The 19,137-nt window shown below is 40.6% G+C and overlaps 1 non-coding gene across 1 annotated transcript; it reads right to left on the reverse strand.

Annotated features, from left to right (window-relative positions):
• Nucleotides 1-745: 745 nt before the first annotated feature.
• On the reverse strand, nucleotides 746-817 carry TRNAA-CGC. Its single transcript has one exon. It is a non-coding gene; the product is annotated as a tRNA-Ala (tRNA).
• Nucleotides 818-19,137: the final 18,320 nt, after the last annotated feature.

Here is a 19,137-nt window from a genome sequence, read left to right on the forward strand (position 1 = left end):
TCTTGTTCCATCTGACCTTCATCTCCAGTCCAAACCTCCTTTACCAGAGGCTTCTCCCTAAAACTCTTGCCAAATATTTACTTGGACACTCCTCTCCTGTTGTCCTATAGAGCTGGTTGTTTTAACTTTATTTGCAGTAGATGTTTGGGGAACATAGAGCACGTTACTCTGTGTCCAGCACTGGGTCCTGAAGATACAAAGATGAATAGGACATTGTCTGGGCAGTTTACACACCAGGAACATGAAACACAAACATTCCATTTGATTATAATAGGAGGCTGGGGAATGGGCAAATTTGGCTCCTGACACAGCTTCACGCAGGTGGAGGTGGGGTTTGTAAATAAAATCATTACTAGCAATCACATGCCAGTGTGGGGGTAACATTTCCAATAAAGTTGCTGGCATGGAAGTGCTTACATGGTATTATTTTTAAAAGGTTAGATGGGGTTAAATAAGCTGCTATAATAAGGCGGGAGTTGGTTAAAATGTGAAGGCAGAGCAATTTCTCTGATTGATCAGGCATATTGGGCATGATTTACAGCCTGGAAAATCACCGGACAGTAAAGTCACCGTGAGAGCCCACTGGTGTTCCACATGGTCCCGATCCCCCACTGAAGCCTCGAGATGTGGAGCCTGAGATCAGCCGGAATGGGCAAAGAGAAAGGGTTGGGGAAAAGGAAATATAAACTAGGAGACCCAGGTCTCCTGCCGTCTGAGCCACCAGAGAAGCCCAAACAGAACCACATGGAGATGCCGGGGATTGAACCCGGGGCCTCATACATGCGAAGCATGCGCTCTACCACTGAGCTACATCCCCTGGTAATAAAAATTGACATCTCCACAAATGAGTACCAACCTCACAGGTATGAGTCTAAGTTAAAATGTATGTAAAATAGAAATACATATGTAACCAACCATAAATTGGGAAGAACCTGGGCTGTCTGTGTAAAACCATGAAGAAGCTTCACTTGCCCAGGGGCTCATACTAGCCACCTGGTCCAGGGCCCGCTGTGCCAGGGAGAACTCCTTGGAGAGGCGAGTTCCAGGTGTCAGACCTGGATCATCATTTCCTGAACAAACTGTCCCCACAGTGAATGATAGGGATCTTCCCCTACTCAGTCATTCATAAGGCACCAAGATGTGCTCATGCCTGCAGGTCACTTGGAGGGCCAGAGCTTTGATCAGCCGGCAGGAACCAGGAGAGGCTCCCATTTTCTGTACATTTTGAAGAATGAGGAAGAGGCAGGCAGATGAAGAGAAAGGTCTTGGGCGGGGGCATAAATATAAGCCAAAGCATCGAGGCATGAAGCAACATGGCCTGGTCATGAAACATTTTAGCATCAGTGGAGGCTGAGTGCCAGACAAGAGGTGTGGCGAGAAGAGGCAGGTGAGAAAGGCAGGGCCAGGTCTCCCCTTGTCTTCTCAAGGAATGGGGGCTCGGGTGAAGGATTAGAAGCAAAGCAACTTACACAATCAGGCTTGTGTATTGGATTGATCTCTGTGGATGGTGAATTGGAGCAGAGCATCCAGGTGGGAATGTGTTGTACAGTGTAGGGCTGAGGGAGGCATCCCTCAGCCAGTTCAGAACAGTAACAGGGTTGTTAGCAGCTGAATTGCAGCCCCTCCCAAATTTCTTAGGTTGAAGTCCTGACCCTCAAGATCTCAGAATGTGACTGCACACGGAAACAGGTCTTTAAGGAGGTAATTAAGTTAAAATGAGGTCATTAGGGTGGCCCCTAAGCTTCACTGGGCTTCCCAGGTGCCTGCAATGCAGGAGACGGGTTTGATCCCTGGGTCGGGAAGATCCCCTGGAGGAGGGCCTGGCACTCCAGTATTCTTGCCTGGAGAATCCCATGGCCAGAGGAGTCTGGCAGGCTACAGTCCATAGAGTCACAAAGAGTCTGACACGGCTGAAGTGACTTACTTAGCACACACACATGCACTAATCCAATATACCTGATGTCCTTAAAAGAAGAAGAGATTAGGACACAAACACACAGAGGGAAGACCAAGTGGAGAAACAGAAAGAAGATAGTGGTCCATGAGCCAAGAAGAAGAAACTAACCCTGCTGACAACACTGATCTCAGACTTCTAGCTTCTAGAACTGTGAGAAATAGATTTCTGGTGTCTAAGCCAAGCAGCCTGTGGAACTTTGCTATGGCAACTCTAGGACAGTAATACAAAGGGGTAATAGGTGGACAATGGTCAGAAAACTCAGCAAGACTTTTTGATGACAAGTGGGGACAGAGAAGGAAGAAGGCTAGAAGGCCTGCTAGATTTCTCATTTGATGAGATTAGTGGGGACAGTTCGGTTCAGTCGCTCAGTCATGTCCGACTCTTTGCGACCGCATGGACTGCAGCACGCCAGGCCTCCCTGTCCATCACCAACTCCCAGAACCTACTCAAACTCATGTCCATCACATCAGTGATGCCATCCAACCATCTCATCCTCTGTTGTCCTCTTTAGTGGGGGCAAGGGCACTCAAATGTGACAGAGATCCTGAAGAAGGAGCCATTTAGACTGAGTTACATCTGAGAGCCCATGAGTGGAAAATGCCCAGTTGAATATTGAGTCTGAAACATTTCACAGAGTGGGAACCATGATTCTTGACCCATTTCTGAGACTGATATCTTGTGTGCTCTTGGAGCTTGTTTCCTCCAACTTTAAAGAAAAAAAAAATTAAGAAAAGATGGGATAATAATGCTTTCCCTTCTACCTCGGAAATTTGTTGAGAGTTCAAATGAAAGGAATATCAAAGGATGGTTTAGAAACTTTACTGAATTCACTTAGTAAAGCTTACTGAGTTTCCTAAGAGCAATTTGCTTCAAAATGACAAAGTGTTTTATAGGCATAAATTATTTATCAAATCCTGGATCTGGTGGTAAACTGTCCAAATCCTTCTTTTGTTTTGTTTTGTTTATCACCAAAGGCTATAACCACATGATTCAAAAACTTAATCATACTGATATATAATGCTATCTAGGGATAAGGGATGATGTAACAATTACATGCATTTCTGCAAGATTTTAATAGTAGAAGTATTATAAATCAGAAATAAGTTGTTTCATTTGAAACATTTAGTGAGTCAGAAAGAAATCAGAGAAGTAACGAGCTATGACTTCTTAGATATTATTGCTTTGATTGTTAAAATCATGAGCTAATGGTTTTGGCATCAATATCATGTGATATTATCACAAAAGCATAGACTGTAATAATCATAATCAAAGCAATCCATGGTGTGAAATAATTTGTAAACTATTTGAGACTAAAAACCTGAACACTAAAAATGAAGTGATGTGACTACTTTCCACCATTAGAGGGAAGCAATCCACTGCAATAAATAAATTGTACCCTTGGGCTTCCCAGGTGCCTCAGATGGTAAAGAATCTGCCTGCAATGCAGGAGACCTGGGTTCAATCCCTGTGTCCGGAAGATCCCCTGAAGTGGGAAATGGCTACACACTCTAATATTCTTGCCTGGAGAATTCCATGGACAGGGGAGCATGGGGGGCTACAGTCCATGGGGTAGCAAAGAGCTGGACACTAGTGAGTGACTAACATACTTGGTGTGTTACTGCTGACTGGGCAGGGAGCATTAAATGATTCTTCTAACACAGATTCTAACATACTAGATTACAATTTCAAATTCCAATCAAAGAAGGAAAGCCCTTTTTATGCTTTATATAATGTTGTTGGCTATAAAGATAATATGCATCATTCCTCCAGAGGCTGTTGCAGAACCCCAAAGAACAGAAACTGATAGAATTTCAGAGGTCTTCCATCTTACCAGGAATCTGTAAAGTAATAGGTGTGAAAGTTTTCCTTTCTAGTCCTCTGGGGGAACAGACAGTCCTAAAAATAAAAATACTTGATTAACTGATAACTCACTAAGTATGAAATAGTACATAAGCAGGGCAACCCTCATAAGTAACTCCATCAAATTTTTTAATCCATAAAAAATTCAGTCTTTTAAAAAATTATAATTATACTAATACATGGCAAGAAAATGTGGAAAACATAAAACTATGAGAAAGAAGATAAAGATTAACTATTACATTATTGATCTTTTTATCTATTTTCTTAAATGGTTACTTTCCTAAGTGACTATATTTAATTAAGACAATACCTTAAATCTTTTTTAGAGTAAGGAAAAGAGGATAATGGACAGATAAGTTAGGTATATAGCTGGACAAGAAACCATCTCAATAGTTTCCAAAGCTGGCTGAGAGTCAATATTACCAAATCAGAATTTATTGACAGAGGAAGAGAAGAGGAAGATGGATTCCTGAGTGTGACTGTGTGTGTGTGTGTGTGTGCACGCACGCACACACATGTGCATGTTTGGTCTCAGTTTCCTAGTTGATAGTTTAGAATCAACTTGTGGAGCCCACAGAAAACATAGAGTGTCTGAATGAGAAAGAACTTTAATTAATACAAATTGTGGAAACCAAATTGGAATTAAACTGCTTTTCAAAAAACTCATTTTGCAATTGGAAAAATTGTGAAAGCTATACAGTTGACACAATGACAACTTTAATAATACACTTAGGTCTGTGATATTTTATTAGAGAAAAAAGTTTATTTGAAACTACTCAACAACTGAGAACAATTTGTCTCTGGAAGTATGTAAAGATGAACAGACTGTTGAACAAAGAAATGAGATTTCTTATTCACTAAAGACCCTCACAATAAAAACAAGCAAAAAAAAAAAAATGCACCTCACAGCATTTCTCAGGCCTGTCACTTATATTACAAAGGAAGATTATTCTCCAAGAAGATAAAATTGAAACTTTAAAAACATTTTTTTAAAAAAGCAATGAATCTAAGAATTAGTTCTTTGAAAAGATTGACAAAACTGATAAACCTTTAGCCAGATTCACTGAGGAAAGAGAAGGCCCACTATGATATTGTCAGTCAATTATACTTTAATTTTTTTAAATGGAAAATAAAGAAAAGCAACTACTGTGGGATTCAGACACCACTGAGCCACTGAAGATTTAAAAGATGTTTAAAGGTAGTCATGGTTGTTATTAATGGTTCAGGAGATGTATGGGGGCAGACAGGCCAGAATTCCAAATTTATTCTCCCAGAGAAAGAACTATCTGGTTGAAGAGATTCATAGTTGAGACCTGGATTAAGTATGAAAGGGAGAGGGTCTTTATCATTCACAAGCAGCCAACACAGCATTCATGTCAGGAACTTCTGAGAACAACGTCCAATACTGCATTGCCAGTATGGAATCTTCACCTGCCTCTACCAGTAGTACAGGTCAGATATATCCAGGGACCAGAGAGTCTAGAAAACTCTTTCCGGAGGCCAAAAAGAAATCAGGGCTTCTTAAACAAGCAATGATGTTATCAATGTTATCAGCAGACCAGCATCATTGGCATCACTAAGAACGTGTGCAGTTCAGTTCAGTTCAGTCGCTCAGTCACGTCCGACTCTTTGTGACCCCGTGAACCGCAGCAGGCCAGGCCTCCCTGTCCATCACCAACTCCCAGAGTTCACCCAAATCTATGTCCATTGAGTCGGTGATGCCATCCAACCATCTCATCCTCTGTCGGCCCCTTCTCCTCCTGACCTCAATCTTTCCCAGCATCAGGGTCTTTTCAAATGAGTCAGCTCTTCGCATCAGGTGTTCAAAGTACTGGAGTTTCAGCTTCAACATCAGTCCTTCCAATGAACACTCAGGACTGATCTCCTTTAGGATGGACTGGTTGGATCTCCTTGCAGTCCAAGGGACTCCCAAGTCTTCTCCATCACCACAGTTCAAAAGCATCAATTCTTTGGCGCTCAGCTTTCTTCATCATCCAAATCTCACACCCATACATGACTACTGGAAAAACCATAGCCTTGACTAGATGGAACTTTGTTGGCAAGCAATGTCTCTGCTTTTTAATATGCTGTCTAGGTTGGTCATAACTTTCCTTACAAGGAGTAAGCGTCTTTTAATTTCATGGCTGCAGTCACCATCTACAGTGATTTTGGAGCCCAGAAAAATAGTCAGCCACTGTTTCCACTGTTTCCCCATCTATTTGCAAGGAGAGATAAGAAAGCCTTCCTCAGCAATCAATGCAAAGAAATAGAGGAAAATAACAGAATGGGAAAGACTAGAGATCTCTTCAAGAAAATTAGAGATACCAAGGGAACATTTCATGCAAAAATGGGCACAGTAAAGGACAGAAATGGTAGGGACCTAACAGAAGCAGAAAATATTAAGAAGAGGTGGCAAGAATACACAGAAGAACTATACAAAAAAGATCTTCGTGACCCAGATAATCACGATGGTGTGATCACTCACCTAGAGCCAGACATCCTGGAATGTGAAGTCAAGTGGACCTTAGGAAACATCACTACAAACAAAGTTAGTGGAGGTGATGGAATACCAGTTGAGCTATTTCAAATCTTGAAAGATGACGCTGTGAAAGTGCTGCACTCAATATGCCAGCAAATTTGGAAAACTCAGCAGTGTCCAAAGGACTGGAAAAGGTCAGTTTTCATTCCAATCCCAAAGAAAGGCAATGCCAAAGAATGCTCAAACTACCGCACAATTGCACTCATCTCACATGCTAGTAAAGTAATGCTCAAAATTCTCCAAACCAGGCTTCAGCTATACGTGAACCGTGAACTTCCAGATGCTCAAGCTGGATTTAGAAAAGGCAGAGGAACCAGAGATCAAATTGCCAACATCCGTTAGATCATCGAAAAAGCAAGAGAGTTCCAGAAAAACATCTATTTCTGCTTTATTGATTATGCCAAAGCCTTTGACTGTGTGGATCACAATAAACTGTGGAAAATTCTGAAAGAGATGGGAATACCAGACCACTTGACCTGCCTCCTGAGAAATCTGTATGCAGGTCAGGAAGCAAGAGTTAGAACTGGACATGGAACAACAGACTGGTTCCAAATAGGAAAAGGAGTACATCAAGGCTGTATATTGTCACCCTGCTTATTTAACTTATATGCAGAGTACATCATGAGAAACGCTGGGCTGGAGGAAGCACAAACTGGAATGAAGATTGTTGGGAGAAATATCAATAACCTCAGATATGCAGATGACACCACCCTTATGGCAGAAAGTGAAGAAGAACTAAAGAGCCTCTTGATGAAAGTGAAAGAGGAGAGTAAAAAGTTGGCTTAAAACTCAACATTCAGAAAACTAAAACGTGTTAGAAATGCAGAATTTTGGGTCTCACCCAAGAACCATTGAATCACATGCTACATTTTACAAGACACCTCCCCAGCCCTGGCAATTCTATGTATTTGAAGTTAGGTCTTCTAGAGCACCTAACCCATAATTAGATGAGTGAGTGGTGAGTGAATGGCAAAAAGCATTACCAAGATGAAGTGAAGTGAAAGTCGTTCAGTCATGTCCAACTCTTTGCGACCCCATGGACTATACAGTCCATGGAATTCTCCAGGCCAGGATACTGGAATGGGTAGCCTTTCCCTTCTCCAGGGGATCTTCCCGATCCAGCGATCGAACCCAGGTCTCCCGCATTGCAGGTGGATTCTTTACCAACTGAGGTATCAAGGAAGTCCATGACCAAGATAGACTTGTTAACTGATCAGCTTAGAAGGACCTTCAGCCTGGGGCTTCAGATTAAGCACAGAATTACCTGAATCTATAGATTTATCAAACATTGCCAAAAGATAAGAGTACCCAGATCTTAAATAGTGCTTGAGATACAGAAAGTTATATTTTTATTCTTTGTTTGAATTGCTAACAATGAAATAAATCTATTTTTTTTAATAAATCTATTTTTTTACTAACTCACTTCTCAGAAAAAAAGGTAAAATACTCAGCTCTAAGAAAATCATGACTACAAGTACAGGGCTCACAGTGTTCTGGGCATTCCTCCACCCTCTTCACACATCCTTTCTTCCTTGAATTTAATCCTTACCTGGATTCAACCGGCCTCCATTTTCATAACTTGTATTTTGCTGTATCCTACTCAAGCTGTTGGGTGTTAATTTTCTAATTTTAGAACCAGATTCTATAGGACTCAGTGAAATATATTTTGATAGTTCTCAAATTTTAGACTCACTTGGAAAGCTTTTTTTTTTAAACGTAAACTTTTGATTGATATTCCCAGAGCCTTTGATTCTGAGGGTTTGGGCTGGAACTTGGAAATCTATGTTTTTAACAAGCACCCCAGGTGAATTTTCCAAACATGAACCACAATCACACTTTGAGAACGGTGGGCCTGATTGTTAATGATCACTTCATATTCATACACAGACTGAGACAGTCTGGGGCCCAGGACCCTTTGTTTCAATGCTTGCACCTGGACAAATCTCTCCTCCAGCAACAAAATACAAAGAAACTATAAGGACTAAAATAATTGCGTGCCTAAACAGTTGGGGCAAATTAGGGACAGAAAGATACAAATGACCAAAATACCCAACCACCACTTCTGAAGAGCCAGGAGCAAAAACAGGGTACTGTACATGCTCCCTGCACACAACACCATCTAAGGGGTGGCAGATCACTTAAGCCATCCCTCCAGCCCAACTCCTGGACATACCCCTACCCTCACCCCATATAAAGAACAAGCTCTCCCCCACCCTGGCCCCCAGGGAATGAGCATGTCCTTTGTTACTTCTTTTTGTTCCCTCCTAGGGCATCAGGGCCCCCCATAAAGCCTTTACTGAATTTCTTTTCTGGCCTTTAGTCAATTTCTTTTATTGAAGTGAAAGTGTCAGTTACTCAGTCGTATCTGACTCTGTGTGACCCCACGGACAGTAGCCCGCCAGGCTCTGTCCATTGCATTCTATGGATTGGGGAAGGCCAAGAACCCTGGGCAGTATCAAGACCAACTTCCAAGGGGTGATGATGGGTTAATTAGAACAGTTCCAGAGATGTGCTGGCTTTATAAGCGCTTCTGATGCCAATGAAACCCAGGTGAGCTAGGGCACAACTTAGAGAAAATTGTCTAGTGAATCAGAGCCAACAAAGATGCTTCTCTGGCAGGAGGTGTCTTGAAATTGAGTCCCTACCACCCAGAGAGGAGAACAGTGACTCACAGAACCACCCATTTGGAAATGATAAAATTGAAGAAAGCATTTTATTTAAGACAGAGAAACATCTATACAAATGTAAACTCTTAACAAGGTAAGGTCAGGCCTGAAATGTAAGAGATTTTATATTCTTCAGTAATTACATATGAATATGTAAGAAAACTGTCCAAATGTAATACTGGTAGAAGCAGTAAGTTGCACAAGTATGCAGTTGATGCTGTGATTTTATTTAAGGATATTATAAAGCTGTCAGAATTATTAGGTGAAGGAGAACACAACCAAGTTCACTGCAGGTGCTTGGTGGTTAAGCCAGAATGCCTCCCACTTATTATGGAAGGGCTGGGTGACATTTAATGGTATTACACCTCACTTGTGTGCACATGCACACACACACTGCTGCTGTGTAATAAGAAATGTGATGGCTCAGCATGTCAGGGACATCAATGACACTCACTCTAATAATGAAAGCACATTAAATTCTAAATTCTCTGCATCAAGCTTTCACCTTTATTTGAAAACACAGAGGACACATGATAATTGCTAACTTCACTTGGGCTCTTTTAATGTGCAAAACTTTTCTCAAAGTGTTTTATCTATATTGATTAATTTAACTCTCAAAACAACTGTAGATGGGTATACTCTTACTCCCATTTAGTGAGGAAATGGAAGGCAGAAAAGCATGGAATGACATGTCTGAAGTCACACCAGATGTAGCTATAGGCAGTCTGGTTCTAGAGTCGTTTTCATTTTGTACTGACTACAACTGGTTTATAAAACAGTATTTAGTCTAGATACAAATCCTTTGCTGATTACATGGATAGGAAATGCCTTTTCCTATACTATGGTTTGCCTTTTCATTCTCTTAATGTCCTTTTGTTGAACAGGATTTCTTAATTTTATTGTAATTGAATTCATCAACCATTTCCTTTATTGTTAGAGCTCTTTGTACTCTAAGAAATCTTTGCCTACCATCAAATTCATGAAATAGTCTATGTTATCTTAAAGTTCTGTTGTTTTACCTTTCAAATTTACCTAGAAATGATTTTTGTGTTTGACATAAGGTATATGTCAAAACTCACTTTTTCCCATACAGATATCCAGTTTACTAAAATCAAAGGACTTTGTTTGTTAAAAAGCTACTGTCTCCATTGTTTCACAGTTCTACTTTTATAATAAATCAAGTGTTCATCTAAGAATGTTAACTCATTTTAAAATATCAGAGTGGCATAATTAGTGCATAAACTAAATTATACTGGAATACTGTTTACACATTAGAAGACTTTACTAAAACTCTGATCATGATATTCTGATCCCACAATATTTAAATTTGGATGTATTCCTCTAGTGTAGAGGGTGAAACTCCACGTATTGTGTGGGATACATGCAATATCCCATTGTAGCTATATTCTATTCTGGACTTTTCCAAAGTTGTGTGAAGACAGTTGTTCTTTGGGGGTCGGGATGGGCAAAATGAGAGGAGGGTTTAGAAATATATGTGGAAAGAAAATCAATCCTTTACCACATAAATTCATATGTTCACGCCACAGAATGTGACTGGTCTCTTTTCTACCCTAGGATTTTTCTAAACTTTCAATGTGCTAATAACTAGGGTGTGACACATTAATAAGCATTTCCCAGCCTTGTGTGATCACAAAGCCCTTTGATGTCAAAGCACTTCACTCTCAGCCCATCCTTCATTCACTGTTTAGTCAAGAGGAAGAAAAACCATTAAGTTCCAGCCAACAAACCCATAAAGCGACCTCACACCTTCTTCTTCAGGTAACTAGGACACACCCTCCAGTGGAAGGAGCGTCTCTTTACCTTGTTCCATTTTCTTTTTTTTTTTTAATTTTTATTTTTTTTACCTTGTTCCATTTTCATTTGCTTCCTCCAGACTCGGCTCTGTTCTCCGCTTCCTTCCCCTTCCTGGTGGCTGGTTCCTCCCCGAGAAAACCTAAACAGACTTTACATTGCCCCACCCTTTAAAAAAAGACCATGAGGAATTTAAAACAGTACAACTTCTCTGGAAAATAGTTTGACATTTCTTAAAAAACAAAATATACATGTATCGTTGTTGTTAATGACTAAGTCATGTCTGACTCTTTGTGACTCCATGGACTGCAGCACATCAGGCATCCTGTCCCTCACTATCTCCCAGAGTTTGCTCAGACTCATGTCCATTGAGTCAATAATGCCATGCAACCATTTCATCCCCCTTCTCCTCCTGCCCTCAATCTTTCCCAGCATCAGGGTCTTTTCCAATGAGTTGGCTCATCCCTTCAGGTGGCCCAAGTACTGGAGTTTCAGCTTCAGCATTAGTCCTTCCAATGAATATTCAGGGTTGATTTCCTTTAGGATTGGCTGGTTTGATCTCCTTGCAGTCCACAGGACTCCCAAGAGTCTTCTCCAGCACAATTCAAAAGCATCAATTCTTTGGCACTCAGCCTTCTTCATGGTCCAACTCTCACAGCCATACACGACTGCTAGAAAAACCATAGCTTTGACTACAGGGACCTTTGTTAACAAAGTGATGTGTCTGCTTTTTAATACACTGTCTAGGTTTGTCATAGCTTTTCTTTCAAGGAGAAAGCATCTTTTAATTTCACATATCATATAATGTGTCATATAACCCAGCAATCATACTCCTGGGCATTTATTCCAGAGAAACGAAACTTATGTTCACATAAAAACCCATACACAAATGTTCATAGCAGTTTTATTTGGAACAGACAAAAACTGGAAATATCCTTCAACAGGTGAATGGCTGAAACCTCCCATGGTACGTCCATATCATGGATGTAACAGTAACAAAAAGGAATGAACTATTGGTGAGCAAACTGTGGATGAATCTCAATAGAACAGGATAAGTGAGAGAAAACAATCTTAAAAAGTCAATTATTAATACTATATGATTTCATTTATATAATGTTCTAGAAATGACAAAATTTCACAGATGGAGAACAAAGTCATGTTTGTCAAGAGCTAGGGATTGGGAGAGGTGGCATGAGGGAAATCTTTGTGGTTCTGAAATAGTTTTGTATCTTGAGTGCAGTGGTGGTTACACAAATACACATGTGATAAAGTAGCATAGATTTACATGCACAATATACCAACATCATCTCCCATGTTTCGATACTGTACTACAGTTACCTAGCTGGAGAAGTAAAACCATTGGCGAAACTGGGTGAAGGGGTAAATGGAACCTCTCTGTACTTTCCTTCCAATCTTCCATGAGTCAGTATTTTTTCAAAAGAAAAAAAAATCAGTGTAAGCAAATAAAAAACATATGAGCTTCCCTAAACCCCATGTTCTCCTTCAAGTACAACAATATCTTTCTCCACTTCTTTACAGCCAAATTTATTGAAGATATTCTCTTTAACTTATATTCTCCACATCTACCTTTTGTTGCACCATTACTCGATTCACTAATTTATTCATCAAATATTTAAGTGCGTATTATGTTATATGTACTGTTCTAAGTTCTTGGGACATATGAATGAACAAAATCTCTTCCCTCATGTAGTTTATGTTTGAGGGAGGGTGGGGGAGACAGACATTAAATAAAGTGAGTAAAACAGTATGTTCAATAGTGATAAATGTTATGAAGAATAACAAAGTTGGGAAGAGGGATAATGCTTGAGTGGAAATAAATGTAATTTAAATAGAGTGTTGAGTAAGGCCTCAAAAAAGGCAACATTTGAGCAAAGACCTGAAGGAAGCAAGGGAGTGAGTTTGGAAGAAGTCTGGGAGCATCATTACTGGAAAAGCAAACAACTAATGCAAAGGCCTATCCTGAACAGCAAGAGCGATCCTAGATTTATCAAGAAAGACCAAGGAGGCAAGTCTGATAGAGTAGAGAAAGTTGAAGGAGATGAGGCCCAGGAGAAAACTGGCTGGAAGTGGAGAGACCAACCACTTGTCCAACACTGTAGTCTGTAAGGTAAGAGATCGTGAAGACCTTGGTGAGTTTTGAACAGTCTGATATGATCTAACCTACACTTTCACAGGATATGCTGAGGATGGAAGAATTTTGAAACTGCTCTGGCCAGGGTAAATCATCACCTCCACTTTGCATGATCCATTGGGCTCTTCTCAGTCCTTATTCTTACTGAGTGACCTTTTAGCAGCATTTGACCTACTGATCACTCTCAACATTTAATCAGTATCTTTATCTCCTTCCTCTCAGGCTACTCCTTCTCGGTCTCTTTTCCTCTACCTGTCTCATAAGCACTGATTTTCTCAAGATTGTATATGTGGCCTGAGGAGTAATAAATTATTCAGTCTGTGATACAGTTACATCAAGAAACATCCTCTTAATTCTTAATTGACAGAGCAACCATAAGACCACATTACACAGAAATGAAGAGAATATAATCTGAAGTCTTGAATAATATCTCAATAGATCTTTACATATTATATTCATCCTCCTCCACATAAATGCATTTTCTCCAACTGAGCAGAAAACTGGATTTTCCCCACGCCTGGGCATATATCCGGAGAAAAACATGATCCGAAAGGATATGTGCACACTAATGTTCATTGTAGCACTGTTTACAACAGCCAAGACATGAAGCAACCTAAATCTCCATGGACAGAGGAATGGCTAAAGAAGATGTGGTGGTAAATGTATAGAATGGAATATTACCCAACCATTAAAAAGAATGAAATAATGCCATTTGTAGCAACATGGACAGACCTAGAGAGTGTCATATTGAGTGAAATAAGTCAGAGGAGGAGAAATAATCATATGACATCCCTTATATGTGGCATCTAAAAGGAAATGATATAAATGAACTCACTTGTAAAACAGAAAAATACTCACAGACTTTGAGAACTACATTGATTGCTGGGGGGAAGGGACAGTTGGGGAGTTTGGGATGGACATATACACACTGCTCTATTTAAGATAGATAATCAACAAGGACCTACTGTATAGCACATGGACCTTTGCTCAATGTTACGTGGCAGCCTGGATGGGGACAGAGTTTGGGGGAGAATGGATCCATGTATATGTATGCCTGAGTCCCTTCACTGTTTACCTGAAATTATCACAACATTGTTAATCAATTATATCCCAATACAAGATAAAAAGTTAAAAAAAAAAAAGAAAGAAAACTGGATTTTCTCTTTATAGGGGTTGAGTCAGAGATGCTCCAGATTTGGGGGTCACAAGTCCAACTGGGGGAAAGAGGCACCTAAATAAAAATAAACGCAGTCAAAATCTGTGAATTGAATTATATTTGTCAAGACATTGCTTTCTGACTTGCTTCCAAAAGACTAGCAGTCAGGCTATTGAAGGACAAACAATGCAATTGCATTGATTTCAACAGCATTAACAAGTATATAAGCTCTCAGCCCTAACTACTTCTTTGGGTCTTCATTTTTCCTGTGAAGCCTTCCATCACATGTAAAAATTGAAGAATCCTTTTTGGGGAGAAAAGATCCAAGGGGAAAAGTTTACAGATTTTGACATTTGGGGATGTCACAATGAGATGGCAGGGTGGTACCTAATCACCCTAAAGTGATGGCTGCAAATTGCCAAGGTCTTCTCATGAAGTTGCATTTAGACTTTCAGTATTCTGTTTCAAATATTATTAGATAGACAAAGATCACCATGCTCTTGAGGAAGTCCACCAACATTAAAGTCAAACACCAAAACAAAGAAGAAATAGGAACTCAGAGGAAATAGAGACAATTCAGAGAACAGAAGCAAACGATTGAACCCAGGTCTCCCACATTGCAGGCAGATTCTTTACCAGCTGAGCCACAAGGGAAGCCCAAGAAAACTGGAGTGAGTAGCCTATCCCTTCTCTGGGGGATCTTCCTGGCTCAGGAATTGAACCAGGGTCTTCTGCATTGTAGGCGGATTCTTTACCCACTGAGCTATCAGGGAAGCCCTCAGATAAAGTGTAGCTAATGTTTAAAGAAAATATTAGTAAATACTGCAAGAGTGAGAAACAATAGAGCTCTTGAATATTTAAAATCAAGTATTAAAATATTTGAGAGAAGAAATTCATAGAACAAAAAGACAAGGAGATGGGAAATAAGATCAGTGTTGTCACACGAGTGTATGTTCCTCGGCTCTTTGTCTCGTCACAACAAAAATTTGGAGTGACGGACACTAAAGCCCCTTGGCGGGTCACAGCTCTCGGAGGACAGACCGTGTTATAGCTCTCAGGTCTCGAATGGACTGTGTTATAGCTCTTAAATAAATCAGTGTTACAGCTCTATTTATTTAGATAATAGCAGGAAAATCCATCTTCATGGCACGAGGGCACGTCGATCCAAAGACGCGAAGAGAAGATCACCCCATCACATGGGAGAGAGAGAGCGAGCAAGAAGAGCTTTGGCTCCTCATTTTATATGTTTCTCTGTCCCTGGGCCTATCTTATGTAAATTGGGCCAGCCAGGAGTGTTGTTTGTTTCACCTGAGGTTCTCACTCCAGTCCTCGGACCTTCCTTTGTTCTATTTTCACGGGCTTTCCCTTCCAGGTCTTTTAGCCATCACCATTTTGGACTCTCTTTTCCCTATTCTAACTACCTAACAGTGTTAAAAAAATCTATATTAAGCATAGATTCAGCCTCTCTGCTCATAGAAGATTCTTAATACGTAGTAGCTATTACCATCTTATTCAGAAAATAACTTTGTCAGTGATCTTTCCCTGAGATTCCTTCCAACTGAAATGTGTCTTGTAGGACTATTTTATTAAAACATAAATTCCACATATATGATTTTAGGGCACTTATCTTACAGTTGTACATGACAATGAATTTACTCAACACATATAATACACAACGCAATTGCACTGATTTCAACAACATAAACAAGTATATAAGCTCTCAGCCCTAATTACTTCTTTGGTCCTTCATTTTTCTTGTGAAGGCTCCATCACACGTAAATAATGACAAAATAAAATTTGTATGCTTTCCTCCTGTTAGTCATGTCAGCTTAAGTTTTAGGTCTTTAGCCAGAGACCCTAATGGTTTCCCTTATGGTGTAGTGGTAAAGAATCCACCTGCCTTGCAGGGTATGTGGGTTCAATCCCTGGTCTAGGAAGATCCCCTAAACAAGGCAACGGCAACCCACTCCAGTATTCTTGCCTGAAGAACCCCATGGAGACTGGTGTGCCACAGTCCATGGGGTCCCAAAGAGTTGGACATGACTTAGTGACCGAACAGCAGAACATAGATCCTAAAAAAATACGAGGAAAAAATTTATCTTCTCTACAGTGTTAAAGAGCACAGACTAAGGGAACCTGATCTAAGTAGAGGCATCAAGAAAGACTGTCTTTTGGGACTTGGTTGATAGTCCAGTGGTTAGGACTCCAAGCTTCCACTGCAGGGGGCATGGATTCCATTCCTGGTCAGGGAACTAAGATCCTATATGCCTCATTGCCAAAATAAAGAAAGAAAGAAAGAATGTCTTCCCGAGAAACTAAAGTCTGAACTGGGATCTGAGGAATAGCAATTACTACGTGGGCAGATGTTATGTAAACAATGTCCAGGCTCCCTTTCTTTTTAGTTTTAGAACTCAGATCTTATCCTAGGTAGCAGCCCTTCTTATAGATAGGCAAGGTCACTGGAATTAAGCAAAACTTGTTGGGTGGAGCTTCCCAAGCATTCTTTAAACAGAATGACTCAGCTGGAAGTGGGTGGTTTGCCCTTTGTCTTAACCCTTCCTCTTAACTGGAAGGGAGAGGTGATAGCTGACATTTCAGCTGCAGATGACCCCGAGGGTGAGAAAACTGCACTAAATGTTGCAAAACGCAATCTTAGACATGCAGTTTTTCCAAGCTTCACCTCATAAGAATGGGCCATGCCCTTAGAACACTTCCCTACAGAGACAAAAGATTCCACATGGGTCTGTGCTGAACTTCTTACCATATGTGGAAATATTTTTCTGTCTCAGGCTCAGCATGTGCTCCTTTGTTTTGCTGAAGCATGTGTATCAGTGGTCCTCAGGCATGTTTCCTGCTTTCAGTATTTCAGACTCCACTCTGGAAGGGGAGGTGCTGAATGACTGTTACTCATGAATGTTGATATGAGGAATCTCTTCTTGCCTCTCCCTAAACCCTTCCTACTTTTTCCTCTGTCTAGGGTTCTTGCATCTCCTGACGGATGGTGTCTTCCACAGGCTCTGTCCTTTCCCTTTGCTTGTTTCCCTCTGTGATAGCTTCTTTAGGGAAACCTCCAGACTCCTGCTGTTCAGCTGTGGGAGTCTGCATTGTCATCTCAAGATTCCACTGGACTTTCTTCCATCTACTTTCTTCTCCAGTGTCCCATTGTTACTTGAGAGTCAGCATTGATAATTAAACTTCCCATCACTTTCACAGCCTCTTTCTTCCTAAGCAAGTGGGAAGTGTGGGGGCCCCAAACAGGCTAGTGGTGTATATTCTGCCACTTTCACAAGCTGTATCTAGCTGATTCTGTGATCCATTTCCAAATGGAGTTATCTGGCAAGTTCCATCAAAAATTCATGCCTCTGGCCAATCTACCTGCTGTTAAAAGATAATTTTCAAAAAAAGTTAAAATCGTGACTTATACAGATATAAAAATGAATACATGTTAAAGATTTTAATTCATGGAGGAAACAATTGGTATAATTGGTTCAAGTGAAAATTCTGAGGACAGACACATTTACGGATCAGGAATATTGAAATGAATGTGCAAATGGAGACAAGACTGGTTTCCACACCACCCCTCCCCCCAATGCCCTCCCTCAACTTCTACTAGACAGGACATAATCTCCATACCTACAGACAAGGCTCATATTGCAGTGCATAACAATTTACAGAGCTGTGAAAGAACTTTGCAGAATCTTAATCAGATAATCCACAGGAATCTTCTCAAATCTCACTGGATAGTACATAGGTTTTCACCAAAGCACAATTTCTATACCACTTGCTCTTTCTCCACTCTTGACTCTAATTTCTATCAACTGTACTAATTCAAAACTTCCCCCTGCCCCAGCTTCTGCAAAGAACATTGTTGAGTCCATGTTGACTCCCACATCAATAATAAACTCTTCTAGCCTTTTAAGAGCCTCTTTAATCCAGCATCACTCTCTTTTATAATCTTTTATTCTAGGCAAGGTTGATCCCTACACCCCAAGCCAAGCCAATGACCTCCTTTCTGGCTCCTTTCAAGCATTTTCTGTTTTTGCATTTATTATTTGAAGGCCATAAATGGGACTTGTTCTGTTCTTTAATAAACAATGCTGCACGCAGTAAACCTTGATCACACATTCACTCAAACATTTTATGAACACCTTATATATGTGGCAACCACAGTCTGAATTCTAGATCTAGGCACTGGAAGTTCACAGAGGAAAGCCATGGCTCCCAAGATGCCTACGGGAAACGGACAAGTAGAATACAGGTGATCAATACTTTGAGACAGGCTGTTTTGGAAGCAAAGGGACAGCACATGATATTCCAAGTGTGGAACGTTAGTGAAAGTTTCCTGGAAGTCAAGGCACCAAACCCATGTCTTGGTCAAGCAAAGAAAAGGACAGAAGGAAGTATATGTGCTTACAAACTGTATGGTACAGTATCTTTTTGTATCTCTCTACAGTCATGATATATCTTGCCTCTACTAGGTAATAAAGTCCTTCAGGCTAGGGACTCTTTCACATTCTGTTGTACCCTATGGTTTCTAAAAGAAAAACACAGTAAACATGTTGTGAACTTAGGGTTTGATGGATGACTAAATCTTGCATCCCAGTTCAGTTCAGTTCAGTCGCTCAGTCACGTCCGACTCTTTGCGACCCCATGAACCGCAGCACGCCAGGCCTCCCTGCCCATCACCAACTCCCAGAATTTACTCTAACCCAAGTCCATTGAGTCAGTGATGCCATCCAACCATCTCATCCTCTGTCGTCCCCTTCTCCTCCTGCCTCCAATCCCTCCCAGCATCAGGGTCTTTTCCAATGAGTCAAATCTTCGCATGAGGTGGCCAAAGTATTGGAGTTTCAGCTTCAACATCAGTCCTTCCAATGAACACTCAGGACTGATCTCCTTTAGGATGGACTGGTTGGATCTCCTTGCAGTCTAAGGAACTCTCAAGAGTCTTCTCCAACACCACAGTTCAAAAGCATCAATTCTTCAGCGCTCAGC

Source organism: Cervus elaphus, chromosome 17 (genome assembly GCF_910594005.1).
Source record: "Cervus elaphus chromosome 17, mCerEla1.1, whole genome shotgun sequence".
NCBI lineage: Eukaryota > Metazoa > Chordata > Mammalia > Artiodactyla > Cervidae > Cervus > Cervus elaphus.